This window comes from Corvus hawaiiensis, chromosome 28 (assembly GCF_020740725.1).
Source record: "Corvus hawaiiensis isolate bCorHaw1 chromosome 28, bCorHaw1.pri.cur, whole genome shotgun sequence".
NCBI classification, from domain to species: domain Eukaryota; kingdom Metazoa; phylum Chordata; class Aves; order Passeriformes; family Corvidae; genus Corvus; species Corvus hawaiiensis.
In genome coordinates this window covers 7,471,432-7,486,659 of record NC_063240.1, presented here as the reverse complement: position 1 = coordinate 7,486,659, position 15,228 = coordinate 7,471,432, and positions in this window count along the sequence as shown.

Sequence of the window (15,228 nt, the reverse complement as noted above, 5' to 3'; positions counted from 1 at the left end):
GCGATGAGTTAGGTGGGGACTCAGCTCCTCTCCTTGGAAGCTCTGTGAGGTCCAGCATGACTCCAAAAGTGACCCCCTAAGCACAAAGGTTGTGTGCTTCAAACTGCCATTCCAGTCTCTAAGGATTTGGTGAGGGTAATTGCTGTGTGAAACGGCTGTGCTGCTGCTCCAGGAATCTACTGCCATATGTCCAGCTGTGAGACACAGATGATGTCCAAGGAAAGGCACAAAATGGTGATAATGGTTCAAAGGCAGAGCCTCTTCTAATCAGCACTACTTCCTTCATCCCTTGTGCCTTTCCCTTTTATCATTTCCAATAGAAGAAATAATGTGTCTCCTCCCTCTTCCTCAGCTGATTCCAACACAGCCCTGGCAGCTGGTGGTGAAGAGTCTCTAACGGAAAGCAGTGAAAAGTGGATTTTTCAGACCGGCAGTGGATGAGCTTGGAGGGTTTGAGAGGCCCTGACCCAGCCCTGGCTAATCCACTGCTGTTTGGGAAGTCTCTGAGGCACATTCCAAGCCTCTGCCAAAGCCCCCACAAACCACGGCTCTCCTGCAAACCCTGCGCTGGACCAGTCCTGAGGTGTGAGGGTGAAGAAGAAGAGGGCTGCAGGGATGGGTGATGCAGTGCCCAGTCACTCTGGCCTGACTGAGAAGCAGAGGCACTGCACCAGTCTGGACTGAGCAGTGTGGCCAGAGTGGATGTGGCAGACAGAGAGGTGCCTGCTTCCAGGCAGCGTCTCAGGTGTCCCTCCCTCCCTCCCTCCCTCCCGGCTCTCCTCAGCACTTTCCCGAAAGCCCGCTGTGAGTTTGTAGCTCTGCTTTAAAGTTCCTTGCTTTCTTTGAGGCTTTGGGCACTTTCCAGGGCTTTTGTTCACCCATCAGTCACTGGAGAACAAAGCTTCAGAGGCACAACCAAAGGTCAGAAGAAGTTCTCTGTTCAAAGTCTTCTCCTCAGCAGGAGTTAAATACAGCATCAAACTCCACTGGAAAGATGATGCCTCTCCAAAGCTCTGTTTCCATGGCCGGAGCTCACCTCTGAGCAAACCAGAGGCCAAAACCCCCAAGCTTTGACTGAAGGTTTAAGAAAAAGTACCAGGTTCTGCCCCACACCAGGAAACCTGGGCTAAGCACAGCAGAAAACAAAGATCAGAAAATCCATGACCACAAATTTCATGTCTGAGAGAAAGAGGCAAGGCAGTTTTCTGGAGGCTTCTCCAACCCATTAGTCTTCTGCCCAGTAATATAAGGCTTAATTCTGTTAGCAGTGAACACCTTAATGGGGAAATTCAGGGCTTCTTGGTTCAAACAGTCCAACTAGTTTCCAACCTCAGTGGATATTTCATTACTGCCCAATGGGGCCAGTTACTCACTGTGTCTTTAGGACACACCTAAAGAAAATGAACCCCATGTATGAGCCCTTCCTTGCCCTGGCTCCCTGGCAGCCAAAGTTCCCACTGAAATCAATACTTCTCTGGGGGACTGTCAGTATCTGAAACACAGCTTTGATTTCCCACTGGCTGTGGGGTCACACACAGCTATTCTGGCTGTGTGTGCAGCCACCAGCCCTGTGCACCAAGAGCAGATCCCCAAATCCCGAGTGGGCTGAGAACACCTGAGGCAGAGTAAATAATCTCACCACACATCTGTCCATGTCCTTGCTCCTTTCAAAATAAAAGGGCAGGTTATGAGCAAGAGAATGAATGTCCCTAATAAAGCCAGGGCTGGTAAATAACATTATGCCTTCATTTGCTCTGAACCATTCATATTCTTCCAAGCAGGAAGGTAGCAGGACTGTGCAGATCGTCAGCTGTTGGGAGCCTTCAAACTTTGTTTCTTCTCTCAATGCATGCTATAAAAATTACCCCTCAGAGACTTTTCTTCCTCTTTCCTTTTCCTCTTGACATACTGTAGATAGAAACTCTCTCCCTGCAAGGAAATTTCTTCTTCCATGCATTCCAAGCTCAGTGACATTCTTCACAGTGCCCCAGAGCACTGGGCCTCTGTGTGCATCTGTCTCCTTGGTGTGAACTTAAAGATCAGGAGTCATTCATTTACAAAAATAGCGAGGACACTTTTTTCTTCTTGCCCAAGTCTCTTCCTAAATCTAAAGAAAGAAGGAGCTTCCCAGATGCTGAGGAAGCAGCAGGCCCGCCTGGGTACAGTGGGCACGTCAGGATAATTGGGATGCAGAGAAGACAGACCCAGCTGATGATGTGCATAAACCTCCCTTGTCTGTATGCTGCCTTCCCCACCCTACGCTTCCTCTGCAGTTTTAATGTTTTGTTTCAACCTTTGGATTGTATTAAAATATTAATGCTAATGTTTTATTATAATTTTATATTCCACAGTTAATATTTTAATACAATAAAAGCCCAAATGAAATCTTTCAATGTTATTGGGCGAAATGATTATGCACAAGTGAAACAAAACAATCCACTAGCGCCAGGAAAATGTTTACTTGGAGTTTTTTTTTCCTGAGTGTTAACCAAATGCCTTTCTTTTGTTCTGATGGAAGGACAGCCCTCCCTGCTTTCAAAATATTAGGGATTCAATTAAATTGCGTATTCAAGTGCCTCAAATTGAATCAAACACCCCTAACGTGGCTCAAGATTTACCTTCTTGTTATGAGATACAATGCAGCTCTGAGGCCTGAGAAGAAAGGGTCTGTCCCAGAAAGGGACTAAGTGATGAGGTGAGACATGAGGATGCTCAGCCCTGCAGCCTCCTGCCATGTGCCCTCCTGGCACACTGTCCCGTGCTGCTGAGTTTGCTTTTCTGCTCCACAAAGGGCCACAGTGACACAGTGAAGACCACCTTGCTCTGCTACAACAGTGAAGGTGAGCAGGTGAACCCCTGGGAAACGTGAACCTCAGCTGTTCTGTGCCAAGACCCCTCTGGTCTCAACACTTTGGGTGCCACATGCCTGTGATACCCCCCCATTTTATGGCACAAGACAACTGTTAACACTTCCAAACAATTTTTCAATTTAAGGCAGATTAAGAGCAAAACTCTAGTGGGACTAATAGTGTGTAATCTTCTTTCCATTCCTACTCCTGCATTACGAAGAAGAGTTCTCTGCAATGGCGTATTTCACACTCTGATGCTGATATTTCAATTTCCTGCTTAAGTTACAATAAAAACTGCCCACCCTGCTGATGCTCCCAGGAAGAATAACTTATGTTGATTGACATTCTTTAATTCCCCTTGGATGCAGCTAATGATTAAGAGATGCCAGGAAATTTGAAAGCATGTCCTACCTGCGGACTCCTCTAAGCTCCTTTGGAAGGCTTTGAAAAGCTTCCAATTTCAAGCACAAACTACAGCTGGTCTTTAAACACCTTCCTTGTCTTCCCTTTATTCCTCCTTTGTTTTTTGCCCACCCCACAGGAAGACAGAATTAAATTCCTGATCTCAATCAAAGCAAAGGGAATGGAATTCATGGCAACAGGGCAATGATGGGAGGACACTCACCATCCCAAAGCTCAGGGCCGGGCAACTGGTTGCAGGACACACTGCCTGCATTCCCAAACAGGTCTTTAGGACAGCCAACAGTTTGATGAAGCTGAAAAACCCATGACTGGTGTTTGAATAGATTATGAGGTCCACGGGGATAGGTTTCAAGACCCTGATGGGCAACGGCATCTTTGTGTATTGGACAAGTGACACAAGTCAGGTGTTGGCAGAAGGGAGCAGAAGCACCGAGCCTCAGGTGGCAGTAGTTCAAAGATATGTCCTGGAGTCGTCCCCATTCCCCCTTTCGGCCAGACAACCTCAGCTACTGGGGGAAACTGCTGCAGAGGAAACGCTACAGAATCAGGCATCTGTCTGTGAAATCAGGCTACAATCAGGCTGAAACTTGCTCCAAAGCCAGTCCCTGAACAGACACTCTCAAGTCAGCTTTGCTGGGATCCTCATGTTGATCAGACCTGAGAAAACACGACCGTCTTTCCCTCCCTGCACGCCCCCCCCCCCCCCCCAGCTTCCCCAGCACCCTGTCTGCCTCCACACACCTTTGCCCCTGCAATGAAGGAATCATTTATATTAGGTCCTTTTGCCAAGATAATGAAGGTTTTCCTTGTATTTGGCAAAGCACCTTTCTTCCTATCTTCTGTGGTAAAGGAAATGTCTCTCCATGAGGATTTGCCTGTATGTCAAGGATTTACTATTCCAATCGAAATTCAGCCCTACAGGCCACTAATCCAGCATATCTACAGCAGAATAATCCATCCGGTACAACCACATGAGGGAATTTCCCTGGGTGGACAAAATAGTGTAGGCCCTTTGCAGACTGTGAAGTGAAGAAGAAAAGGGAATTGGTCACTGGAGCTCCCCAGATTTAATCAGATTCCCTCAGGAGCTGCTACGGGGCTGCTGAAGCTCAGAGAGTTAAAAAACAACCCCAAGCAAGGGAAGACTGAACATCGTTTCAAAATGCTGAGGAATCTTCTCATCAAAATAATGTCAGAGCCTGTCACGGCGGAGGGAAAACAAACGTGCGGAACACGATGGTTCTGCATGAAATGTAAAATGCTGTTTAGTTAAAACAAAGCTCTTTCAAAGCACTCAATGGGGAAGCAGAGGGAGGGAAGAGTAAAGGCAAAAAGCACTTCGTTTTGTAAGTTTAAAAGATATTTAAACAGAGAAACCTGTTGAGTCATGCAGAGCCCTGCCTGTGCTTCCAGCACGCACTGCTTGACACAGCAAGTAGCAATTACTGTCACTCAAGGAGATGGGAGCCCCTTCCCCTAGAGTTCATTGGGCTCCTGCCCACTTCAGAACACCCCCTTCCTCTGCTGTAGTCACCACGGGATGATGGGAGTGGAGGGAAGAAACCTCTTTTAAATAACCAGAAGAAAGCAAGAGGAGGCAGTGCCAACTGGAACCTTGAGGAACAGTTGCCAAGAGGTGTTGGATCCCTGCAAATTTAGTTCCTGCACAAAGATACTTCACTCCTTCCCAGGGCCTTGTTTCCCATGACAGGAAGCAAAATGCTGTTTACAGGGATGCACTGACATTGCTGCAGAAAGCCAAAGTTTGGAGCATGGATTTCAGTGTGCCGATGTACTGCCGTACCCTCGACACAACACTGCTCTGGCTATGCTCCCTCCTCTCCAGAAATCTTTTGGTAGAACTGGCTCTGAGGCCCAAGAGGATTCCACAGGATGAGATGCAGGCAATGGGATTGCAGTCAGTAGAAAGGGTGTTGCAAACTTTGGGGCTCCATCTACTCCTCCATTTTGTTGCTGTGAAGGAGAACTGGAGTCTTGCATGTGCCTGTTACCCTACCTATAGAGACAAATGAATTTAATCTCCCCCTTCCCTGCCCATCTATGAAACAGATCCTTTTAACACGTACTAGTTAATAATAACAGCCCCAAAGGATACCACTCAGACGACAATGACAGAAATCACAGGAAAGGAAAGAAAAAAGATCCATTCAGAATTGTGGAAGATCAGCATACCTGAGGAAAGAGACTTTCATGGACGTGTCTTTAATCTTTCCTGCTTTCAGCCCTTAATAGTAGAACCTGATTCGAAGACTTGGTGATTGATTTCCAGCCCAGACGCAAAGTGACAGACTCATTTTCAAGTATTGCACAGCTATAATTCCGTGTTTTATTTGTTATTATTGTAACCTGCTGATGGAGTGGGGCTGTATTCAAGGTAGCGGGTAACAATTCTGGCTCGAGGCATTATTTAGAGTTGGGTGTTTAATGCCAGAGCCTCATGCCTCTTGATATTTATGAAGAAGATGTGCCTGTAGCTCCAGTGCTCATATCTTATTTGTTTGTTGTTCAAACACAGGATCAGGAAATTGGATGCTGTTTCTGGCGAGTGATATCATCTCAACGGTTAAGGGAAGGCCACTGGTCTTTACACGTTTCTCCAGCACAGCAATGAGGAGAGCTGCCTCCAATCCAAGGTGAATGAGTCACCTTGGAAAGTGCTTTGTCTCTGTAAACAGAGCTCTGTAAAAGGCTCTGCTCCATAAACCCACAGGAGAGAACAGCCTCTCAGCTAGGGCTGAGCAGCACCCCCAAGGTTGTGGGGCTTAGTCCCGCTGCCTATCACTGAAATTTCTCTTCTGATTTGCCAGAGTTTCCCCCATTTCTTGCCATAATTTCTCCCTCTTCTAAATAAAGATCAAATCAAGAAATCTTGCCTTAGAGAACAGCACATGGCATTCTTCTCACTGAGAATAAGGTTCTTGGAAGAAAAACCTTCCAGCCAGATTCAGTGAGAGCATTCATCCCACTGGAGACCAGTATGGAAAATCCTGCTGGTGTTGTGAGAGCTTTTGTGGGATTAGGGCATGTTTATGTAGCCAGAGCAAAGGGTCATGCTGGGTCCCCTCTTTCCTAGGCCCGAAGAGTGTCTTAGCCCTGATCTGGCAGCTTGGAAGCTGCCCCCGGTTTAAACCTCAGCGAACTCCCCTTGCCTTGCAGCACAGCTGTGCAAAGGAGATGGTGCACAACTTGCTGCACTCCATGAACTTCCCTGTGAGCTCCTAAATAACTCTGGCAGCTTGGAAAAGCTCATGCAGCCTGAGAAACTGAGCCTGCTGCAGCAGCAGAAGCCAAGGAAGGGACTTCATGCTCAAGCTCTAAAGTGTAACCTCTGCCATGCTTCCGTGCAGCACCGATGAGTGGCATTTGTGCTCACAACAGAAAACTGTAAGCAGTGATTTCTGGATGCTGCCTAGATACTCCTGAGATAGGCAGAAAACAGGATTTCTTCACAGGCTGAGAGTTTATGCTGAGATGTTGAATGTCTCTATGAAGTCCTTGGTATTGCTATTCCAGTTTCTTCTTAATTGTGTAGAAGACGAAACACTGCCTTCTCTCAAAAGGCTACAAGCTCTGTAGGACTCTGCAGAGAACAAACAGATATCAGCCCAGTGCATGAAGTGAAGGCAATTTGAAGGTGATCCAGTTTTACCTCTTTCTTAAAAACCTCTCATTTTCTAGGTTTTCTCACTACACCTTAATCAGCAGGGCACGTTTGTTCAAAAAACGAGTTGCTGTAGCACTTTCTGATACCGTTACTGGGCATAGTGAGATAAGGTCAAAGCTTGGACTTGACGGTCTTGGAGGTCTTTTCCAACCTTAATGATTCTATGATTCTGAGTGTCTGTCCTGCCAGCAGTCCACATGAAATGTGATACAAAGACCCTGAGCCCTGTCTCTGTGCCAGCTGTTGATTCAATGGACATGCAGAGCATGGGACCACAGCCCGGTGGTGTGCCAGGCACCCTGGTGTGACCCATGGCACCCACAGTGAGTGACAGGCAACCACTCTGCACCTGCCAGTTTGCCAATCCAAAAATGAGAGGGGACAGATTAAATATATATCCCACCCAAGCTGCTACCAGTTGTATTTTGCCAGGGTGTTATTCATGAAAACAATCTCTGGTGCCAGCTCTGGTTCCCAACCAGGGCTGCAAACTAATGAAATTGCCTTTTATACTGAGCATGCGAACAAACCTCCTCTGCCTGCAGGAGTGGGCCATACTCCTCCCTGGCAGCCTTCTGGGGGTGGTGGCAGTCAGGTCCTTATGGACTTGTCAGCAAATGGGACACTGAAATGAGGGCAGAGCTAAAATTGCTGGAGAAGCTCTGAAACATTCCCAAAGAGGAGACTGCAACAGGGAGGGTGGTGAGGGAGCTAGCATCCCCCTGGATGTCCTGCAGCCATTCAGCTGGCCTGGAGGGGTGGAAGGACAGGGGAGAAGCAGGGAATTAGCTGAGGGCTTAGAAGAGGCGTTTTTAGGAAAAAGACAGCTGTCCTTGGAGACCTATGCCATTGCTCAAAGGGATTCTGTTCTGGTTTATTGTCAGAGGGTTTTCTCCAGCTCTCAGCCTCACTCCTTCTCAGCAGCACCACATGGTGCAGAGACATCTTACATTAACACAAGTGTTGAGTAGGTATAGGGTAAAGCTCTACTACCTCCTGTGATATCCTTTCCTACTAGCATGTACAGCAAGCAGGGAGCTCTCCAGAAGGCACATGGAATCAGATTTAACAAACCCAACAGTTCACAGAAGTCACAGTTGTATGCAGTGGCCTCCTCCCCTGGGAGCAGCAGACAGAGATTTAACAAGGGGAGAGGAGAGGGCGACTGGGCCACCCGGGGCTGGTGCTCTCTGGTGTCACTGCTGCGGAGTTACTCACGGGGTAGAGCAGTGGCTGCCCAGCTGCCTGTGGCTGCAGCTGGCCCTGCTTGCAGAGCCCATCTGCCACCTTCCCAACCTGCTCAACACCCCTGGATGTACCAGCCATATCCCTGATCCCTCACGGCTGTCCCCAGCATGAAGAAAATGCAGGCACCTACATAAAGCAGAGATCTTCCTGGAACAGAGAGGAAAATCTCCCCATGGCACACCCATGAGACCCAAGGCAACTCAGTCCTGTTGTAGGTCGCTATCCACAAGCTGCTTAAAAGCAGCGTGCTAAGGCTAATTTTTTGTTCTGTGGTGGATTGAAACTGCAACTTGCCTATGCTTCAGTTTCCCACTGTAGAAAAAGGGAATGACAGCCCTGAGTGCAGGGAGGACAGGTTTGTTAAATCGAAAATGTATTCATCTGCCTCAGTGGTGGGACTGACAGAGGGGCAGAACAGCAGAAGGGAAGCAGGGGCTGATGCTGTTGTGCCTGGGATGCAGCTGATCATCAGTCAGGCACTGCATCCTACCCCAGCCCGACCATCTCGGAGCCACATGCACTTAAGCTCAATGTTTCTTCCAGTCGGTTTCCCTCTCTTCCCTTCCCAAAGCTGCTGGCAGCCTTTTATTTCCCACCAAACGTGGCCCTCTTGTGTTCACAAGTGAAATACAGAGAAATCAGTAACACTCTCATGAATATGAGAGGATTATCAGGAAAGTGGCTTTCTCACACATTAAACTCTGTTTAGATGGCTCATGGAGCCACAAGCAGCATCCTACAGGTTTCTGCCCAAATCCCACAAGAGCGAGCTGAACATCAACTCAAGCGTCACAAAGATTTCTACCTTCTCTCTCACTCCCACCTCCCTCCAGTTTGGAAACAAAAATTCCTTAGAGGTTTGCAGATCTAAATATGCAGTGCTTGGAAGAAATAAACCCCAAGTGCTGTTATCTGAAGGGTGGAGAGGAAGACCAGCAGGAAAGAATGCAGATCAGTGTGGGGTGGGTGCGTACACATGTAAGTGTGGCCACACACATAGGGAGGCTGCAACACAGCTCAGACGTTCTGAAATGAAATGAGCAGTCGTTTATATCAGGGTTTCCATAGAGACCAAGTTTTGAAAGACTTAAGGTGGAATGATTATGTATGTTCTGAAGGGCTTGAGATAAAAATAACCTTGCTAAGTATTTCATGGACTAATTAGATGATGATCCTTGACTTCGAGCTCTCCTTGGTGATTGCAGCCACTGGGCCCCTGGGCTTGCCCACATGTTCCCTGCTAGTGTGCAATGGAGAATGCAGCACCTCAAGCAACAGCAGGGATCCCTGTTGCCTGTTTCCCTGGAAGGCTGTTATGCTTTTCAAAGGCTCGTCTCTCACTACCACTCTGCCAGCTCAAGCAGAAACAACGTGTGCTCCAACCCTTCTGCTGCCAGACCTGCTGTCACCAACACCTAGGAGACACCCCTGGGGTCACGCAGTGGCTTTTGACATCAACAGCAATGAGCACTGATGGATTTCCCCCTGCCATGGCAAGGAAAGTCTGCCCCAGAAGTGACAAATTCACTGAAACAGCCCAAAAGCATCTCTTTGATGGCAGCCCTCCAGCCTCAGACAAGGGCATCCAACCTCCTGGGATTTACAGGAACTCCAGGGAGCCCCAGGGAGCATCACATCCAGGGCAGGGGGAGGGATGGTGGGGACATGGTTAGTTTGCTCCTTAACTGTATGAAACGCCCTGACATTGCTGTGTCTGACACTGCTTCCACACCCAGGTACAAACAAGCAAACAAAATACAAAAGGGAAGACCCTCAGCCAAAGAAATGGGAAGTTCTCTGACAGCATCTCCCACCCGCTGTTTTGATGGAACAATTGCTCAGTCTTGGCCAAACCTTTAATCCCTCAGAGACCGGCTAGGGTTTTTTCCCCACTTACTTAAAAAAAAGTGTACTTTGGGTTGCAGGTCAGCAAGAACTGCTCATGCACTTAGGTCAAAATGGCAATGTGGGAAAATTCCTCTTTTGAAGCAGCAAAATCTTCTCAATACTTTGCTTTGAAAAAAAGGGCATTTTGTGTGGAACTGCAATAACAGGGTAAATGCATCCAAGAAAGCAACAGAATCTTTTGTTTTGATGGGGAACAAGCACAACTTTTGGAGGCCAATTATTTTTACTTGGGCAAGGGATAATGGAAAAAAACTTTGTTTCAGGTGGTCTCCCCCCATACCCATCACTCTCCAGTTTCCTCCAGTCAAAGCCATGAAACAAATTAGAGATTTCTCACTCAGCTGCGGTCCTTAGCCAGAAGAGCAATTTCCATGCTGCCCTCAGCCCAGCTGTCTCACAGTCTGGCTATCTAACAAGCCACACTGACTCTCAGTATATTTTTCCTAAAGCAAATTCCTAATGATGGTTATGAAAACCTCCTTATGGTTTCCCAGCTGATGCAAAAGCAACATACAGTCAGAGGCCCTGATTCACACATGAACATTCCTAAAAGCAGCTTCTGATTTTTGGGGCTGTGTGTGGGTCACAGAATCATAGAATGTCCTGAGCTGGGAGGGACACACAGGGGTCATTGAGTCCAGCTCCCAGCCCTGCACAGACACCCCAACAACCCCACCCTGGGCATCCCTGGCAGCGCTGTCCAAACGCTCCTGCAGCTCTGGCAGCCTCGGGGCCGGGCCCATTCCCTGGGGAGCCTGGGCAGTGCCCAGCAGCCTCGGGGGGAAGAACCTTTCCCTGAGCTCCATGCCCAGCCCTGACCCAGCTCCAGCCGTTCCCTGGGCTCCTGTCCCTGTCCCAGAGCAGAGCTCAGCCCCTGCCCCTCCGCCTCCCCTCGGGAGGAGCTGCAGCCCCCAGGAGCCTCCCCTCAGTCTCCTCTGCTGCAGCTGAACGAGCCAAGTGCCCTCAGCCGCTCCTCAGACCCTTCCCCAGCTCCGTGTCCCTCCTTTGGACACTCTCCAACAGCTTTGGACCCTTCTGATCTTGTGGTGCCCAGAGTGCCCCCAGCACTGGAGGTGAGGCCGCCCCAGTGCAGAGCAGGGCGGGACAATCTCTCCCTCGCTTGTGACCTCAGGTGCTCTTTAGGGACTAAGAATGCAACACCTTCACCACCAAATCCTGCTTCACACCTGACCAAGCTTACACGCGCTCACCAAGCAAATGTTGACAACTTTTGTGTCACCAGCTCTGCCTCGTTTGCTTTCTGATGGCTCTCACCCAAAGACTGAGGGAGGGAAAATAAACTCTCTTTTGTCTTCCACTTCTGAAGCCTGGCAGAAAGTGGCAAGTGATAGTAGAGCTGAAGGGATCCAGATCTGCTGTAGTTTAGAAAAAGGGTAACAAAGACCGTTTTTGATTCACAGGATTGCTCCTCCAGGAGCTCTTCAGGCACGATGAAGATTTCTGTCCCTGCATCCAGTAAGTAATTAGGGGGACCTTTTCCCCTTTCCCCCTTGCACAGAATAGTCCCCTGCAACCTCTCCTCTCTCTGCTGAAAGACTGCAGCGTCTCCTTCAGAAGTGTCTTTAACAGAGGCAGTTCCTGGCCATGGCAATGTCAGCTTGATGTAGCACCGCTGATTTCTGAGTGTGGCTTGTGCTTTCCTCAGGTTCAAATGGCAAGAGACTCCAGCATCTATTTCTGCTTCCCATGGTACCCCCTATAAAGATCAATCCTGCCTGAGCACAGCAGAGAACTGCTTGAATTAATTGAGGCAGACAGCATGTTCCTCTCTGTAAACAGTGCCACAGCTCTGGCATCTGCAAAGGTTCCATGTGACGCAGGAAACCTGAGTCAGACCCACAAAGACATGATCAGTGAGGGCAGGGATCAGGAGCAGGACATGTCTGCAGACAGCACAGCCCCGGAGTGTCCTGTGATGTTCTCATGCCAGCACGAGAAGGAGGGAATGTGATATGGTTTGACATGAGCAGCAACAATGCAACTTTCCTCCTTCCTAAATCAGCAAGTTTGCAACTCATCACCTGGTCTCAACAGAGCCAGCAAATTGCCAAATAGATTTAATGTCAGCCTGGTCTCCTGTCAAACCAGGTTTAAGTGATCAGTGTGTGTGCACACTCGTGGGTGCATTTATATCCTTTCCCTTTTTCCTTATCCCCCATACTTTTGAACTCACTGGCCAATTCAACTGTAATCTGACAGAGGCAGAGGTTTCAAAAAGGCTACATCCCAAGAGAAATGGCAAAAATACATATTTGATCAGGGTTGGCAGACACTGTAATGAAGAGAATATCTGAAATGTTATCTCAAACCTTACTGCACACCACCCCAGAAGGGACTGAGCCAGAGAGATCCTAGCAGTAGCCTTTCCCTGAGCCACAGGTGGACAGGATGCTTCAAGTTTTGCTTTGGATTTCCCTCCCAAGTTGCCTCTCTCCCAGCACCCAGAGTGTCTCCAGAGCTGCCAGGGAAAACTGCTCATCAGGTGAGGTGATTGTGGTCCCCCTGGTCCCAAAAAGCCATCTTTAACCTTGAGAGAAACACAGATTTTGCCACTGTCTCCTTCGAAGAACCAGTGCCTCCTAACATGAATGTGCCCATTTATTAACACACATAAATTTGGCTTGACTTTTATCAATACCTGAGCCTCAAATCATAAATCTGCAGTAAAACTATTACTGAGTTTCTAGTTGCTCTCAGCCTCACCTCATCATCATCTTTGGCTTCCTATGGTGCCCCTGGCCCATGGGCAGAGGCAGCCCCCCTGTGCCAGGCACTGTAGAGACACAACCATCACAGGCTGCCTTGGCTCGCTCAACGTCAACTCTGACAAGAACTTCAGCAGGAATTTTCCTGGCCCTCCCCACTGTGCCAGGACTTGGCCTTTCCCCAGCAATTATCTCCTGCCCAGGGAAAAGCAGCTCAGTGTTCAGCTGTCAATGCAGTGAAGGTGCCTTGAACCCCCTGTTTTCCTTCCCACTCCAGGAAGATCAGTACCAGCTGCTGCAGATTCTGCCAGGGCTCCAGGGCAAAGAGAACAACAAAAATCCTCTGCTGGAGGTCACCAGCCACAAAGTACCACAAAAGAGAGCAGGCAGAGCACACCAAAGATTAATGGCACTTCAAGGTTTAGAGCTGTCGGTGCTGGGAGGGTCTGTGGAGACAGCCAATAAAGGCTAATATGATTTTACATACAAATGAATCATTTCAAGGAACGAAATGCCCTGAACAAGCCTGTACGTGGCCACGCTTCTGAGGAGCAGGGGCAGGTATTCCCCCCTGATCTGCGGAGAGCATAATTAAAGAAGAGAAATCCTGGATTTTGCAGGCTGAACCTGTGGGTTCAGCAGTCTTTTGCTCAGGCAATAAGGCCACTGTCAAGAACGTGACTGGGGCAGCCTGGCCCCGGGCGCTGTGCAAGGCTGGGTACCCTGGGCTCTCACCCTTGCTCTGACACTGGAGGCTGTGTGGCCTTGGAAAATTTATGCTTCCTCTCAGCACCCCTCTTAAAACAAGGATCCTGACACTGTCTTCCTTTGTAAAACACCCTCAGAGCTCACAAAGAGGAGCACTGCAGCACAGAGAGTTATTGCTCCATCTGATCCTTTTCTTGCCCTCCTCAAGTGAATATCTGAGCATCTCCCAGACCTGCACTCAGCAATATGACTCACATCTGTCATATGCAACTCCTCTGTGATCCCCAAAGGGAAAATAAGGTATGTGGTGGCGTGTTTTGTCTTGGCAGGGTTGTTTCATGTCTGGGCTCTGTTTCTAGGAGAAGGGCTCCCTGTGTGTATTGGTTTTTTTAGCCACCTACAGTGTCTGTCTGTGTGCAAGGGGAGGGAGAGAAGCTGCTTGGAAACTAGGCAACAGGCAGCCATTTACAGTGTGGGGCCATCCAGACCTGGCATTTAGAAGCAGAATATGCTTGGAGGAGGAAGTTTTCTGATGTCAAGGGCACCAGGCTTGGGAAAGCTTGGTTAGGGCTGAGCCTTGGTCCAGTAAAATCCACTGGGACTCTTTATTTTCCCACCTTATGTCTTAACTCCTGTCCCCCTCCTGACATTTGGGAGAGAGAGGGAATTAAAAATCACTGAAAGCTTTCCTTTCCTCTGCTCCCACTGCCCTCTTTCCCCTGGGAAACAGTGGTGTTCTGGTAGGTGAGGACAGGTAACAACCCAGGGAGTCACCTCCTGCTGAAGGTTTCATCTGTGGTGCACTGGGCTGGAGATCATACGTGATTCCTGCTGCTCACACAGCAGGAGCCGTGCTGAGCATCAGGGACTTTGATCTCTATGAAGCTCCAAGGTAGGAGAAGGTGGGCATGGCCTTCCCCCTCACCACCTCATGCATCTGCTTTCTTTCAGATCCAGCTGTGGGAGGAAGCTCAGAGGTGGATTTGAAGGTGTCTGGAGCGTGGTCAGCCCTGTGCCTCCCATGGTCTCTGTTAGCAGAGGTGCAGAGAAAAGGAGAACATGGAACATTCTCCTCAAAAAATCTCTGGGACTTCTAAATAGTTTTTCCAAAGAAATAATTTCTTTATTTTCTTTGCAAAAAGGTCCCATGAAAGGACAAGTTTTTTATTTCAAGAACATTTTACTTTAGGATCTTTCTGAAAGCCCCAAACAAAAGTTGAGGGGGTACTCTGGACACTACTTTTCAATCCTTTGAAATGAGAATTTCCACCGTCCTTCATTCCCCTTGTCATAAAAGATCTATTTCATGGTCCATTTGGAAAGTACTGCTTTTCCGTTCTGTTCTTTTTTCTTTCAGACTCAGAACAAACCCCACCTTTCCACAACCTCAGGATTCCCTCTTCTGTGCTGAGACCTCCTTGTCTCCCTGTGAGGCACCTTCTTGCCAGCATCAGGCATGGATGGAGCCTGCAGTGCAACAGTTAACGTGGTAATTCTCCAAGGATTTTGTTTAGAGTTTTATAGCATTACACACCAGCCTTATTGGATTTAAATGGCTTAAATTAACTGGGTTATTTAATGGATTGTCCAGATTAGGGAGGAATCTGCAAAGGCTGTTACTTCAAGAAGAGCAGCTGCATGGGGAGAAAAGATCTCCAAGTAACATTAATATCCTGGAGGC